The sequence below is a fragment of the Ixodes scapularis genome, unplaced genomic scaffold (assembly GCF_016920785.2).
Source record: "Ixodes scapularis isolate PalLabHiFi unplaced genomic scaffold, ASM1692078v2 PGA_scaffold13__105_contigs__length_92229423, whole genome shotgun sequence".
NCBI lineage: Eukaryota > Metazoa > Arthropoda > Arachnida > Ixodida > Ixodidae > Ixodes > Ixodes scapularis.
Window position 1 is genome coordinate 48,909,273 of NW_024609839.1, and position 16,446 is coordinate 48,925,718.

Consider the following 16,446-nt stretch of genomic DNA (forward strand, 5'->3'; position numbering starts at 1 on the left):
CTGGACATCGCCGGCACATTCATTGAAGCTAAAAGCTCTGCCAAGTTCGATACCCCGCAACCAACGGAAATTATTCCCGAGACCGCGGCAGTGTTCACGTCCATGCGAGACTTTGCTTCCGCTGTGTGAGGAAGTACCTCAGACTCAATCACAGCCTTTTTGTTGCACATCTTGCAAACGAACGTGAAGGAACTGTGCAGCCCGCGTCTCTGTTCGGACACGAACGCCATGTCTGCGAACGAGCAAGAGAATGGGGCATGGTCGCAAGCTCCTTGTACCGACCGAAACAAATGACCGATGTCGACAACGCGACGACCCTCCAAAACGGACGTGGATGCTTGCGCTTGTTCTGAAGGTCGGATCACATCTTCATCCACACAGAAGCCTATTCGTTCTGAAGAACCGCCTGGTTCCCCTGCAGGTTCTACCTGTTCGTCAAGAGCGAACGGCGAGTCTTCCGCGGTCGCAGCACCAGCATCGCCTGGATTTCTCTCACAAACTGAACCACGAGCGCTACGACACGATGACTCAACCTCACCTGAAACCTCACCATCCGTAGTTTCAGCAGAGGGTCGCTTACGAGTAAACTCTATTTGCGACTTCGAGACCTTTCGCTTGCCATATTTATACCTCTTTGGACCCATAGCTGCGACAACGGCCTTTGAAAACACGCACAGCTATCCGCCTGACATCCACTCCGAAGAACAAAACCACTCTGACTGGACGGGTCTTGCCGTCTCTGGACCACCACAAGCGCGTTACTGAAGAGCGCATGCGCGCGGAGTAATACAAAATCAGAGCAGCCTGCGTGGCGGAACCGTGGCGCCCTCACGCGCCGCTCTTCGAACTAGTCGTGACCGTCCAAACAAGGAAAATCAAGCCACATCACCTTGGTTCAGTTTTTTCGACGTAGTTACAGAACGGATGTACTTCCAGCTATAATTCGAATATAATTGAATTCCGTGTTAAATTCCGCAGATATTCCACCAGAAACATTTGTAGTTCGAAATTCACAGGTTTTTAAAAACGCGTTCTAACGTTAACATGTCAAAACAGCCGATTCCAACCGATTTCACGATTTAATATAAAATATAATAAAATTTTTTATGAAAACTATGCTCGGTGGGATATTTGGACGAAGAATCAATCTTTTTATAGCAAAAAAGTTTGAAAAAATCGGAGTAGCGGTTATTAAATGAGAATTTTCGTAAAATGGCAGAAAATCGCGTGTATTCTCTATGGGGCTTGGAGGAGCGCTCCCTCTTAAGGGCAGCAGCCAAGGCCACCAAGGCTACGAGCTTCCGCTCCTAGCCTTCGCTGCGGTACAACATAAGGTGAAAGGGAGTATAGCTTCCAGCGTACATCGGCGTTGCGCTTGCGCCGTGGCCAGATTTTCTCTGTCGGCTCCAACGTCAGCTTTCAAGATCACCTACAGATGCAGCAACACTGATATAAAGTTTTAATATGGCGGCCACCGCGGACCGCCGTAAATTCTGAGGGAGGGCAAGGAGGTTAGAAGTACTAGAAGGGGGCACGTTGCAATATTGGCGAAGCCTAGTCATAAAAAGTTTAAACGATGTTGTGGCCAACGTGACCGTAGATCCCTCTGGCCATTGGTGCGTGTGACATGTCACGTGTAAGATGGATGGTTGATTGTAGAAGGATTCCTTCCAGGCTTGCGCGCACTCCGTCCGGTAGGTTTTATCCCATCGAAGGCTAGACTGTGGTGTATTCTGATATCCCATAGCTAGACGAAGGCTAGCTACGGTCACGTGATGTGATCACGTTGGCTTGATAAGTGAGGAGAGTAAGGATGAAAATGAGAAAGAGGCGAAGCGTCAAAAGAGCATGGCTTGTGGAGGCTACGTGGCTGGCGTCATGCCTTCTCCTACCAACACCTCCTAGAAATGAGTCCGTAGCGCTCCGAGTGGGCACGTCACAATGTCAAAGGAAGGAAGGCTATGGCGCAACTGCGTGAGAGTATTCCTGTTGTCGACGCGTATCGACGTGAAAAAAAAAAATTTCTTCTTGAGCGGCGCGGTAATGTTTGTGCGCGTTTATCCGACATTAATACGCGTTTTAAAAGTGCAATCTTGTACAATTAATTATATATATAATATAAACGTAATATACAACGCGTTACGAAGGTTGAAAGTACCAAATTTATATTTCTGATTATCCCCATAACCGCGGGACCACGCGCAGTCCCGCAGCTCCCCACACTTTTCGAATGAACCGGCTCTGAATTTCCGATGCGGCATCTTCCATCGTACGGGCTCTGATTCTGGTAAATTTACGTTGCGTGTGAGCTGCTGACTGTCTGCAAAGGTACGCTGAGACATTTCAGAAGGGAAAGGAACCGACAAAAAAATTCATTCCTCCCCGCAGGGAGGGGCGCGCTCACGAGCAAGAGATGGGTAGACAATGTTAAGCCTCTCGTCTCACACTGCTGGTGCTGCTCTCGTGCGTGCGTGCGTGCGTGTGTGTGTGTGTGTGTGTGTGTGTGTGTGTGTGTGTGTGTGTGTGTGTGTGTGTGTGTGTGTGTGAATCTTTTGATCCTCCTACCCTTCGTTTGTTTTTTGGTTTTTTTGTCGTCACCGCAGTCCCAAGAAGGTTTTTTTTTTCGCTTGATACTACGGCATTTACGTGAATTCGCGAAGCAAGTCCTGCTACGGTTTGAGGGCCGGCCTTAGAGCAGCAAGCGCCCTGGGCAGACTGCGGCCGTGGCCCCCCCCCCCCCCCTCCTTTCACCTATTTACGCACCCAACAGCACGTTGTTAGTAAATATGCCAGAGTGAACCAGCGCGTATGGTCGCGATTTCGTCGCTGTCAGTCGAGAACCGCATCCTAAAAAGTCGGTGTTGGTCACTGGTAACAATGATCAACATCTCCTTGTATCTACTGTTTACATTGAGCCTGCTTACTAACCTTCAAATTTAGGTCTTTTGAGGCCTGCACTTACTTCTTATCGCAAGTACCGGGCCGACGTTTGGTCTACAGGCCGGCGTCGTCTAAGAGAGCAGACGACAAGCTGAAACGCTTGAAAGAGCAGACGACAGTTCGAACGATCAGGCGGCCGTTTGAACTTGAAGACGCACTGAACGTAGTCCGCAGGTGGTCCGCACAACTTGACGCTTTTCTGGCGTTCATGTAGGAACAAAACAAATAAATCTGATCACCACAAGTATCCGTGAATCCAAGCCATAGTGCTTCCCGCCCAAGCAATCGTCGTCCGACGGCGTCTGCTTTTCCCTTTTTGCGGCACATATCCAGATTCTCTGACGAACCGAGCACGTGAAAACTGACCTTTAAACCTTTCTTGACACTTTTGGTACGGGCCCAGTCGCGGCGTTTTGACGAGAAGGCAGGTTTTTGTCTGGTTCCTATCAAAACAATGCAGGAATACACATCTGGCATAGGGACTTCTGCCCACAGCCCCAGACCGCAAGTGCGACCGACACGCCACCACAACGCCGTGACGTCACAGAGATGAGTTGGTGTGTACAGTCCCATACCATTTAGGTCAGCGAAGTTTCGTTGTAAACATTCGTGTTTTTCAGTGTTAATCGCAAAAAAGAAATGTTGTAAATATCCCAAAATGCCTCGACAAAACAAAATGTTCGAGAGAAAAAATGAAAGCCGTTTACAGTCCCTGTGACACCGAATTGGAGCGCAGCTCTTCAGGAGGAGGAGGAAGGGTACTGAGGGTTACCTGTTCTCGGGGCGGGGGGGGGGGGGGGGGGGTCATGTGACCTTGGGGGGTCACGTGACCCCCCGGAAAAGTTTTCCGCTAGATTTAGCGGGGAAATTTTTCCGCTAGGTTTAACGGAAAAATTTTTCCGCTAAACAGCGGGGAATTTTTTTCCGCTAAATCTAGCGGGGAACTTTTTCCGCTAGATTTAGCGCGGAATTTTTTCCGCTAGATTTAGCGGGGAAATTTTTCCGCTAGATTTAGCGGAGAAATTTTTCCGCTAAATTTACCGGAGAAATTTTTCCGCTAGATTTAGCGGAGAAAATCTTCCGCTAGATTTAGCGGGAAAATTTTCCGCTAGATTTAGCGGGGAATTTTTTCCGCTAAATAGCGGGGAAAATTTTTTCTGCTAGATCTAGCGGAAAAATTTCTAGATTTAGCGGGGAATATTTTCCCGCTAGGTTTTTCTGCTAGATTTAGCGGAGAAATTTTTCCGCTAAATTTAGCGGGAAAATTTTTCCGCTAAATTTAGCGGGGAATTTTTTTCGCTAGATTTAGCGGGGAATATTTTCCGCTAGATTTAGCGGGGAAATTTTCCCGCTAGATCTAGCGGAAAAATTTCTAGATTTAGCGGGGAATATTTTCCCGCTAGATTTTTCTGCTAGGTTCCGCTAAATGTAGCGGAAATTTTTCCGCTAGATTTAGCGGGGAAATTTTTTCGCTAGATTTAGGGGGAAATTTTCCGCTAGATTTAGCGGGGAATATTTTCCCGCTAGATTTTTCTGCTAGATTTAGCGGAGAAATTTTTCCGCTAGATTTAGCGGGGAAATTTTTCCGCTACATTTAGCGGGGAGTTTTTCCCGCTAGATTTATCGGGGAATTTTTTCCGCTAGCGGGGAAATTTTTTCGTTAAATCTAGCGGGCAAATTTTTCCGCTAGATTTAGGGGGAAATTTTTCCGCTGGGTTTAGCGGGGAAATTTTTCCGCTCGATTTAGCGGGGAATATTTTCCGCTAGATTTAGCGGGGAAATTTTTACGCTAGATTTAGCGGGGAAATTTACCCATAATGCACCGCGCGGTTACGCCGACGGCGACGCCGACGCCGCTGAAGCCGGAAACGGGCCCCTAAGAGCTGCGCTCTAAAAAAATAGAAGTAAGCCCACACCGTGAATCGAACCCGGGTCCGCTATGTATGAAGCACACATCGTACCACTAAGGTATACGCTACCGCTTTGGAAACGAGCGTTGCAACCGCTGCCTATATTGGCGGCGGCAGCGCATACCTCCACGAACCATCCAATCCGGTGTGAACGTCGTTGCTGGGGTGTGTATCGCCTGCGCGTTAACAATATGCCACCGCGGGTCGGGGGGCGGTGCTTTTGGTATTCCTTGGGCGCGGCCGGCCAGTGTTTGCCCTGCTCAGTGGCGGCTGTTTCAGGGAGGGGGGAGGGGGGGGGGACAAAACACATGCTTTGCCCCCCCCCCCCCCCCCCCCCCCCACACACACTCTGAGAAGTGGGGAAGGGGGGCGGTTGGTACGCCCATGGCTGCTGATTGCACCGCGAACTGGTTAATTTCGTTTCTTTTTGCACAGGGAGATCAGACACTCTTTCGAGAGAGTCGCGGGGGTGAAATCTAGGCTCTTTGGACGCAACGCCATTCCGACTTCTGGTAGATTATTTCGCAACATTATGACACAACTCCATGAAAGAAATGTATAGCATATTTCGTTTTTCTATTGACGATACAAACAATCTACATGCTATTTGCAAATCGCATCGTACGAAAAATCTCGGAACACGGAAATAGCCGAAAAACAAAGCGGTTAAAACGCAAGAAACGACGAAGACTCACAACACCTTATGGCCCATCACCTCAAGGTTTGCGCTCCCTGTGCCCATGAGTTCCCGTCCGCGCGTGTTCTGGGGGCCAACAAAAACCGCTACGGGCGGGAGATCGTGGAGGCGTACGCCATAAAAGAGGCTCCGAACTTCCAAAGAACATTTCGTCGGCCTCGCTGTCGCTGTCGGAGAGAGAGGTGCCATTTCTGAGACCGGATTTGACGACCTTGGCAGGCCGGGCAAGTGGTTCTTGCTCCTGAGGGGGAATCAGGACGCCATCCTCCCTTCCCTTCCTTCCAGCTGTCTCTGCGGTTTACTTTCCCCCTGTTTCCTCCCGGGGCCTTGTCTTGCCCCCCTCCTTCTCCTTCTCCCCCCCCCCCCCCCCCTTTAAATTTCCCTCTCCCATGGTAGAGTTCCGAAGGCGAAGCGTCCGGCAATAAATTATTTGTCTGTTGAAAGTTGAAAGATGTGTTGTCCCGTCCCCTGCCCGAAGGAAAAATCCATCAATGTAACCCTGTTTGGCAGTCAATGTTTTCTAGTGGACCGCTGACTGTGCCTCACTGTACGTCAAGCATAAGGCCAACAAGTTACTCTGACCGACAGTCAAACTCCAGTCAGACTCCACTTGTCGGCTTTCGGATGGTTTCCTGGGGACCTATGTTGGACTTTCGAGAAACTAGAAACAGAAGTGACGTAGTGGCAGGTGACGCGTAACCAAGCAACGGCGCACACCGCGAAACCGCCCTCTATGACGCCGTGACGACATGGCAAGATTGGCGTCTGTCACTCACTTGAGAGGCGTCAAGAGCCAACCGCCGAAGAGCGGAAGTAGCTACGCTGTCCCCCTGCCGTACCCACGCTTTCCCGGTGGTACCTAGTCCCTACGCAAGCGTCCGTTTCTCCGGCAACCGGAAAAGCATTTTCTGCTTTTAGTCAAGCGATGGCAGCCAATCCCTTGCGGCGGTGACCTTCACATCGGCTCTTTTTTAAAGAAACTTGTCAAACTAAAAAAATACACGTGTTCTATTGAAATGAACAACTGATTTTGTAGCGGTTCTAGAAAATATTAGATGCAATAAACTCGCATAAAAGGTTAGAACAACATGCGGGACGCGGATGAGCGCCTAGTTCAAATTACTGGCGCTCATGACTGCTCATGAAACGGGAGGATGTGGCCTCTCTGGTACGCGGCGCAACTGAGCTGAGCCCGGCGCTGTCCAGAGACGACAAAGTTCGTCTCTGGAACGAGCTAACCTCCCGGCTCAACTTCCTCGGGCCTCTAAGGAAGGAGCCGGAAGGTTGGAAACGCTACTTGGCCATGCGGGTGTCTAAGGCGCGGGCGCGGGCTACGGAGCTGGCGAAACAGGCGAGGTAATTTGCGTAGTCTACTCATAGTGTGGACCAAGCTATTGAATTACTTCCTTTACCCGCAGGCAAACAGGGGGCGGAGGCGCCCGGGTGCGCTCACTGGCGTCATCATACTCACGTATTTTGACGCTGGTGGGCGAGGACTCGGCCCTGGGCGCTCCCGGGTTTTCTTTATTTGAAACCAAGAGGCCTGCACTCTAGCCACAACTTGGCACCCGCCTGAAACTGGCCACCGGGTTTGCCATTTTTCTTATATCGTAATAAAGTGGAGATTTGGGCCAGTTCGTTCATTGCAAACAGAAAAAGCGACGAAAAAAACACAGGGACGCGGCCGAAGGGAAACAGGACAAGGTGCACTCTCAACTTAAGTTGAATTTCCAATAAACTTCAGTTGAAAGTGCGTCTTGTCCTGTTTCCTTCGTCTGTGTCCCTGTGTTTTTTGTTTGTTTTCTTATATCATTGTTGATCTCAACATGCCTCTACTATAGAATCTGTCATGCTTCCATGTGCGACAAAACACAAACGAAATGGCAGTGTGCTGAATTAAGTGAAGTGTGAAATAATGTCTGTGATATATCCTGGATAATGGCAAAGAGTTTATACACTGTTCCATGCTCAATTTCACTTTAAAGAAAGTATTGCAACCTGTGTTTTCAAACATGTTTATTTTTCACGTTACGGCATTGTTATAAAAAAAAAGAAAGCACTTTCAAAGACAAACTGCTTGTTGTCTTCTTTATACATTCAAACAGACACAAATCCAATATGCGATTATCGAGTAATACACTTGGCTCTGTGGTAGCCATAATAGATTGTAAAATGGAGCAGGGCAATGGAAGTGTAGAGAAAAAGAATCAATGTCCAAACCCGATACAAACAATATATTGCAGTAAAAGAAGCAAAACAGGTCTCACCAGTAGCCTCATTGAGTTCTCCGTTTCCTACAAGGGCGAGCCAGATGCCCCGTTGGCTAGCTAAATAACCCTACAAAACCTTCTGTTATTGTCCGACGCATCTTATGCACCCTGCTTGCAAATTAAAAAAAGGCTCTAACAACATCACCGTGATGCACCGAATAGCTTTTCGGAGGCAGTTCTACATGTCCGTAAAGGTAACATGGTGGTTGTGCGATGAACTGCGCAAAGCGTTGGAGTTGACACTGTGGAGCTTATGGACGGCCATGACTGTGGAGCAACAACTGAAGCACATGCTGCCACGGGGGGGGGGGGGGGGGGGCTTCTTTGGTGGCGAGGGCGTCAGTCGAGGTGAGGACGACGAGGGGTTCGCTGTCGTCGGTGGCGTCCCTGACGGGCGGGACCTCCGTTGTGGCGACGGACTCCTTAACGCCGGTGGTGTCCCTGGTGGGCGCAACTGCCATCATGGCTTCCGTGGGGCTCCAGGGAGGCACGGCCGTGGCGGGTTCCGAACTGGGCAACAAGGCGCTGCCTCAGAGCCCTGCCCCTGTCCGAGAGGCTGACCCGAGGGTGGGCAGGAGCCAGCCCCTCGTCATCCGCGACTGACCCCTCCGAGCTTGGCCCAGACTCCAACCTTGGCTTGTCAGGGTCACAATCTGGCTCCGATTCTGGCTCCCTCGATGAAAGGCAGATATTGTGGAGCACTGCACACGCCGATATAATGACGGTGGCTGTTGTTGGATGATAATACAGAGTCCGATGCCTTTGCAGACACTGGAATCAGCTTTTCAACAGCCCAATGCAGCGCTCCACAACGAACCTTATAGAAGAATGTGCCTTATTAAACCGGCCGCAAGCGGTGGAGGTCGCGTGGAATCCAGGGGCAGGGGTGATGAGCCAAGGCTCCAAGGCATAGCCGCTGTCACCTGCAGAGTCAGAGAAGGAAATGTAAGATATTAACGCTGTTCTCCTTAAAAGAATACTTCAACGACAGTTGAAATATACCCGTCGTGTTCAGAAATAGGCTGAATATGATCCACAATACCCGTAAATGACAATTGCACATTTATATTTTGAGCCTGATGGCTGTATTTTTTATTATAAACAGCCCACACTGGCAAGCGCTCGGAGAGCAGCCAGCTGAGAGCACGTCACATCCGGTGCAATTGTGATGTAGTTTATCTCGGGATGAGCAAAGCTGCGGTGAGGCAGACGTCGTCAGGATGCCCTAGCTGTTCCAGCAACCAAAGCGGTCGAAGCACGCCAGCGATCGGGCCACCGCAACTAACCCCAAAGCTGCTTTGTGTGAATTTTTAGCGACGGGTTAATCTTCTATCATCTTGGGACACACAAAAGAGAGTCCCGTTGAGTGTGGAGTTCCTCCCTCCACTTTTGTGCTCGCCGAACAGCTGTCCGTATGACGTCAGGTTCAAAGCATGTATAGTTCTAGGTAAGACAGTTATCATCACCACCTGTCAAGGTTCCTAGACGGGCATTACAAACGGCTTTAGCGACATCTAGAAATTGCTCTTTGCTAATCGCCTAATTTTTTTTAAATGCCTTTTTGTGCCTTTTTTAACAAGATATGGATGTGTCCGATGTGATACTGCTCTTTTGAACACGTATAGACCGAAAAATAAGCACCGAAATTTCGTTGTACTATTCCTTTAAAATTGTTGACAACTAAGCAGGTACAACTGCTGTTTGCAACTTAACCTCCCCTCCCCTCCCCTCCCCTCCCCCCCCCCCCCCCCCCCCCCCCGTAGTTGACAGCTGCGTCAGAGTGTTTCCAAGGAGACGTGTCACAGGTATGGCCAGAGCGCATGCCAGTTATTCATGTTTGGAACATTATATGTGATATTGTAGCTTATAAGTGGTGCAGAGCCATCGTGTACAAAACCAACAAATAAAGTATGCTTACCGAGCAGGAGCCTGCCATCGTCTATCAGCCGGCCTTGCTCGAAGTTGCTCCGGAGCCACGAGTAGCGCCACGCAAAGGAGTCGTGCAACAACCCAGGATACCGTGGGTCGATCGATGCTCATCACCCGGCAGTCGGCGTCACACCTGCAATAGTGAGACATATGTCGACATTAATTCAACTGAATCCACAAACAATTGATTGCACTCATTGTCATGGGGCCCTGTCAAACACTATTTACATGCTGACCAACACAACACCATAAATTATGTAATTTACAAATTTAAAGTATTAAAACAGCGCAAAAAAAAACAAAAAAAACGACGAAGTGAATGAAGGAGGACACAGACAGAGCGCTGTCCGTTACAAAGATTAAAATTATATGATAAATAGCCACTACCTTTGATCCACGTAATAGTTTAGGCAAATTTTTTTTTCTTCAAAGGAGAGTTTACAGTTTATCATGCAGGATAGGGACTAATGCTTAAAAGCTTAACACGACATGAAAACAAACAGAGATCGAAAGCTCTTCAGCTAACAAACCCTCCCTTCCTTCGTCGAACAAACGCTTGTGCGGAGGATGAACGAGTACTAACAATTCACAACTCTCATTTATAAAATGGCATATCCACACCGTATTAGCGTTACGCTCTTTTTCAAAACCCATTCAGAACGGTCATTGATCTATAGCTAAAAGCGCGAGCTAGCTGCTTTGGATAAAGCCCCGACGGCTGCACGAGCGCTCGTGCAGCGACTGCTCCAGTCAAGCCGTTCGCGCTTGCACTCATGCTAAGATGAGACGTAGTACATATGTGATCGCACATACCCCTATCACGTTCAGAGCGTAGAATTGTTTGCGGCACCAATACGTCGCCTTCGTGACGGTGGGGTCGTTCTCTGACGGGCCGACGATGGCGATCATCGTCCCGTCGACGCAACCGATGACGCCGGGTATCCTGCCGAGCCGTTGGAAGCCCCTCTCGACGTCGTCCCTCTTGCCGGTTGTCTGGGGAAAGTCGATCTAGCCGCGCCGGATCCCCAGACGCTGCACAATAGCGAGGGACACAGCCCGCACAACGATGCCGACTGTAGCTTGATTCCTCGCTATGTGCTCTTCGCTCGCCACCATGCCCTGAAAGCTCCCCGCACAGTTTGCTCACCGTGGCGTAAAACCGAAGTGCGCACAATACGACAATACTTGCTGTTCCACAGACATCACCGTCCACGAACCTCGCAGCCTCAACTCTGGCTCCTCGCTCAGTTCGTCGCACAATCAACGGACCACATTCTTGGTGAGACGGTACTACCTCCGAAAAGCTTCCTCCGGTAGTTCAAAGGCATCGCGGTGTCGCGGTGCAGCCGGTGGAGCCTTTCCGGACGGAAAAAAAAAAGTTGAACAATAGAAAGACTGTCGCTCTGCCTCCGAGACGCCGTGTTTCCAATTTCGCTACCGCGAAGAGACCATCGACAGACTCGTTCCCTTTTCAGACGAAACACCGAGGAAACGATACGTCAAAGTGATGTCACTTCCGGTGGGGGCAATTCGCCGTCTCCGCCCACATTTTCGTAGGGAACTTTCGTCATTCGAGCCCCAACCAATCAGACGCGATGTCGTCACTTCCGTTTCTTTTAGGAGAAACGAAACATTTGTCCAACATAGATCCCCTGGTGGCAGTCGGCCGCCGCGAAATGTCATCAAGATGTCTTGATGGCGATTCTGATTGTACATCGATTGGCTCTGACTGTACATCAAAAAGCTTTGACGTGCAGACAGACGTACGGTCAAAGGACGTAAAGTTCGTTCGGATACCACTATTTCGTCAAATCTATGAATACGACAAATAATCTATGCACAAGAAAACGATTTTGGGACGTGAGCCCATAAAACCGCTGATGTTAGAGATATGACACGCAGCCGACCGACAACCTTGATCAGAAGCCCGCCGAACAGCCACTTCGCTGACTTCGCTTCGCCCATAGAGGCTTCGCCGAGCTTTCATGAACGATCGCTCTCGACTCGTTTTGTTTGCCCGCTTGCTCCAACCTGTCGATCCTGCCCGGGCTCTACAATGTCTTATGTTTTAGTAGAATTTCTACTCGACAAGACCCAGCCTGTTGTGAGTTCCGACGATGTAAGGGACTTTAGCGGTGTAGTTGAAGACGACTATAGGTGTACCAGGTCTACTGGGCCGGAGACGCGCGAACAAAAGGATTGTTCTACGGCGCGAAAGTACTCTACATGGCAGGTGAGTAGAACTGAAGTACGGCGCGTGATTTATTTATTTATTTATCTAAGTACCCTCAAGGCCCTGAGGCATTACAGAGGGGAGTGGTACAAGACAAATTTGGAACACAAAACAATATACAAACACTAAAAGCCAAGCACGAAAAACGTAAAAAAAAAAGTGTAAACAACTTAAGAAATGTATAGAACAAGGCAAACAAACAAAGAAAAATATTAACATAGGTAAGTAGTCAACGCACTTTTATACAAGTCAAAGGACGGTATGTTTACTAATTCCGCGGGAAGGCGATTCCACTCTGAAGATGTCCTTGGAATAAAAGAGTTATAATAGGCTGAGGTAATGCAATGAAGAATTCCGACTTTAAATTGATGATCTACGCGCGGCGAGATGAAAACAGGATTTAATATTAGTTTGTTTTTTAGCGAAGTATTGGAATGATAAATTTTATAAAAAAGACACAAACGAGATATTTTTCGGCGTAATGAAAGAGCAGGAAGTGATAAATTAGTTTTCATAGTTGAGACACTAGATGTGCGATGATAGTAAATATAAAACGGGCCCCGCGATTCTGTAGGGCTGTGGGCTGGGCACTGCGATTCTGTAGGAAGTTACGAGTGCTTTTCATAACATGCTGAAGGCTTAACTGCATTTACAGCCGAAGCATCTCGTATAAAACGAATGGTCAAATCGAGTTTTCAAAGCGGTGGCATAGCATAAGGGTTAAGGTGTCCGATTTGTACGCAAGTGGTCGCGGGTTGGATCCGCGGTGGTCTTGCTTTTTTTTTCTGGAACATTTTGTTTTATGGAGGCATTTAGCGATATTTATAAGTGCGTATAGCTTTACTCTTATATAAATGCTGCCCTTGATGAAATTCCCTTGGCAGTGGCAGTCAGACGTCATCTGATGGACCATCAGATGACGTCTGATGGTCCATCACGTTCCACCAAGGGTGCTGACTGGCAGTCAGTGTCCCAAATTGCGTATCTTGATGGAATTTTCAATAGGGTGTCTTTATGTATATAACTCTTTCTAAACTTATATTAAAACGTTCGTTTGTTTGTTTGTTTTTTCTTTTTTTATCTGGTACGAATGGGACAAAGGGCCCACTTTGCGATGGCTTTGGAAGCCCACACCCCTCTCCAATATCCTCTTTTTAACTACCGAACAATAAAAAGCCATTCTCGCAGCTCTCAGGAGCCGCGTTTACATGAATGCGACTTAGTCGCATTAAATCCAGTTGTCGCATTCAATGCGGTCATGTAAACGGCATAATGTGCAAAGAAAGCGCGTCGCATTCAAGACGCTAGACAGAGGTGGATCGAGATGGCGAGTGTGCATTTATTCAGCCCATGTAAACGGAGGTCGCATCGCATTTTGGAGCGGGGAGGATTATGGGAAGGCGCTCGCTGAGGGTGTGAGTGAACAGCTGAGAACATAGCGGCGGCCAACCTCGTCGACGGCGCGGAGAGCGGTCCCGTATGGTCGCCCGCAATTTTTTCCCGAGAAAAAACGCGAGCCTTTATTGCCATCATAAGTAAGCGGAATATAGCGGAGCTGCTCCGTGAGGGTGGCCCCAGTCCAAGCCTTGCGAAGTACGACTTGCGCGTCCGAACGGGTCCCAAAGGCTTCGGCGCAAGCACGAACGACACCGAGAGCTCCGAGCACTGTAGAGCACTGGATGGTAGCGCAGAACGAGCAGCTCCTACCTCGGTGCCGTTCCTAGCTATGCAGGAGCCTGTCGGACTCGGGGTCCGGTTGGTCCGGTCGCGATCGGCGAGGTCTGGCGCGGCGAAGCGCGGAGGCTTCCTCAAAGCGTGCGCACACACGTCGCCTCTGGTCCAGAGTGACCCGGCGGCCCGGCCTGGAGCCCTAAACGCTTCGGTTTGGATGTTTCTTCCGTCTCGTAACTTCTTCCACAACACCGAAGACAGCGGGCACGACCTTTGCGTTCACTGAATGCGTCGAAAGACCTCCACGTGCGATGCACCGGAAAACGTGGTGCGGCTAAAGCGCGAAACATATGTATGACGAAACCTTCCGATCCGACGTGCGGACTGCCGAAGGACCTTGGGGTACGAGGGTTTTCGTAGCATCGGAGAGCGTTGAAAACCCTCGCCTTCGACCGTCGTATTGCCTGCTCGGACGTCCGATCGGACGGTTTCGTCGTGCATCTGTTTCGCGTTTTTTTCGCTTCAGGGATACTGAAGCGAAACTTGAGATACATCTATTATGGTCAGAAATAGGTTCAATATGATCAATGATATTCATAAATCATAATCGCGCGTTTGTATTTTGAACGGATGGCTATATTTTTCACCCTGATGGGCCCGATTGGGCGCGCGCTCAAAAATCGGCCATCGGAGAGCGCGATGCGTCTTGGGATATTGGGCGCATTCGTGACGTCACTTGTGCCGGTCGGGAAAGGCTACGGCGTGAACGGCGTGAATGTTGTGGTTACCAGCGTTGCCACTTGGTGGCGCGTCGACGACTTACGACCTGTGACAACGTGGCCGTTTGAGATGTGCAAGGGCTGCACGCACGCTGCACCACGGGACCACGGCAAGTCGGCAACCACGGCAGCACTGACAAAACCAGCTCTGAGGCCGGATTCTCAAAGCGAATTCACGACGAAAAAAGTGCGTACGACAAATTTGAGAGAAACCCCGTGCTCTCGAAACGAAATTGTCGTAACCTTTGCGCAGGTTACGACAGAATCCTACGACAGCTCCGAAGCTGTCTTACGCACTTTTTACGATCAAATCAACAAGGCCGACAGCGTCGCTCAGTTACTTGGTATCGGCCACCAACGGACATTTATTTTTCTTCGTGCTCTTCTCGTGCGTCCCGACTTCAACCAGCAAGAAAAAAGGAAGGAGTACTTAAAACAGACCACGACGATCAAGAACGCAGGATCCACAAACACACGAGAAGAGCTACAACAGCCACGATTCTGCCGACCGAGCGAGCTCGGCAGAATATAGTAGGCCTAGCAGCAACATCGACTCGGCGCACCGTTGCTCCGGCGGTCCTTGGCCAAGACCGTCTGTCCATGACCGGCTGGCGTGCTGAATGGAATATGCCCGCGCGACCCTTGTTGACCCTTACCGGATGAGTAGTTTGATCCCTGAACTAAATTTCAGAGGTCAATATTTTCCCCTTGTCATCTCGATCTCCTTGTTTTCCGAGACAGCGGTGACGAACGCTGTCGTCGAAAAGGGACTCTCATTGATTCTATCTCCTTGTTTTGTGTGATATAGAGCTCAAATAAACGCCATACGGATTACCTTGGCAACTCGGTATGTACACTCTGTTATTAGTATGCCATTTTTATTCTGACTCGACGCTACGTCAGTGTCGAGCTATAGCAGTTCGTGGGAGCTACGCGATGTCGGTCTAACCTTTCTTTGCCGAGTGTCATGTCAGTATCGAGTTGCAATCGTAAAAGATCGGTCCAGAAGCGCTTACCGAAACGCGGTCTAACAGAGCGAATCCAGCACTTCGATCAAACGCGCGTGTCCGCTCCGAGTGTGAACAGGTATTTGGCATTTGCGTGGCTCTTGCTGACACTCTCGTAGTTCAAACATATCCTTTTTAACGTCGGCTTGCAGCTCGCGACTCGCAGCAACTAATACCGGCCGTGCCAGAAACATGCTCGGGCCGTGTCGTGCAAAGAGCCGCAACGAGAACGAGCTCACTGTGGCCAACTACGCTTTGGCTTTCTCCGCCAAGGCTTTGCGAACGCGTTCAGGCCTAGGCGAATTCTGCCGGCACGCCGTATTGCCGCAGAACGGCGCTGCTATTTTGGCACAAGTGATGTCACGAGAACTTCCCCCCATCCACCAGATGAGAATTTGAAATCGTTTAATTATGTTTAAAATTAGTTCTCCTGTGTTTTACAGCGCAATATTTATATTTCCGAGGTGGTGCCTGTCCCTAGCCCATATTTATGCAACAAGATCGGCGCTAAAATTTCGTTTCACTACCCCTTTAATACAGTATTTGGTCTCCTCCGAATACTTTTCCAAATACATTCCTCAAAATCTGCGTCATCGACTTCAGGGCACCTGCAACGGGTTTCTGGGTATCTCATTATAATTTTGCATTGCACACTCGGGAGTTAGTGTGCGAGGCTCTAGTAACGTAATAGAAATATAATTACAAAAAAAATTTAAGCAGCTTGGACGTAATAGGTGAAAAAAGTACAGAGCTTCAAGCAGCTTCTTTTGTCGATTACATTTTGGCATAGACCAACAAAGAACCGAGACGACCAAGACGCGCAGCGCTAGCTAGAGAATTTTTTTATTGTTGCAACTCGCACCAGTTACAAAAATTTGGACGACCCGCGCATTTAGAATGTTCCAGGCAAAAATATGGAGGGAAATCAGGCTGGAAAGCATCGCAAGTTGTCACAGGCACTTATTTAGCCAGTCTGCCTGTGAACGTCGATTTCGTCACTATTCTTGCCC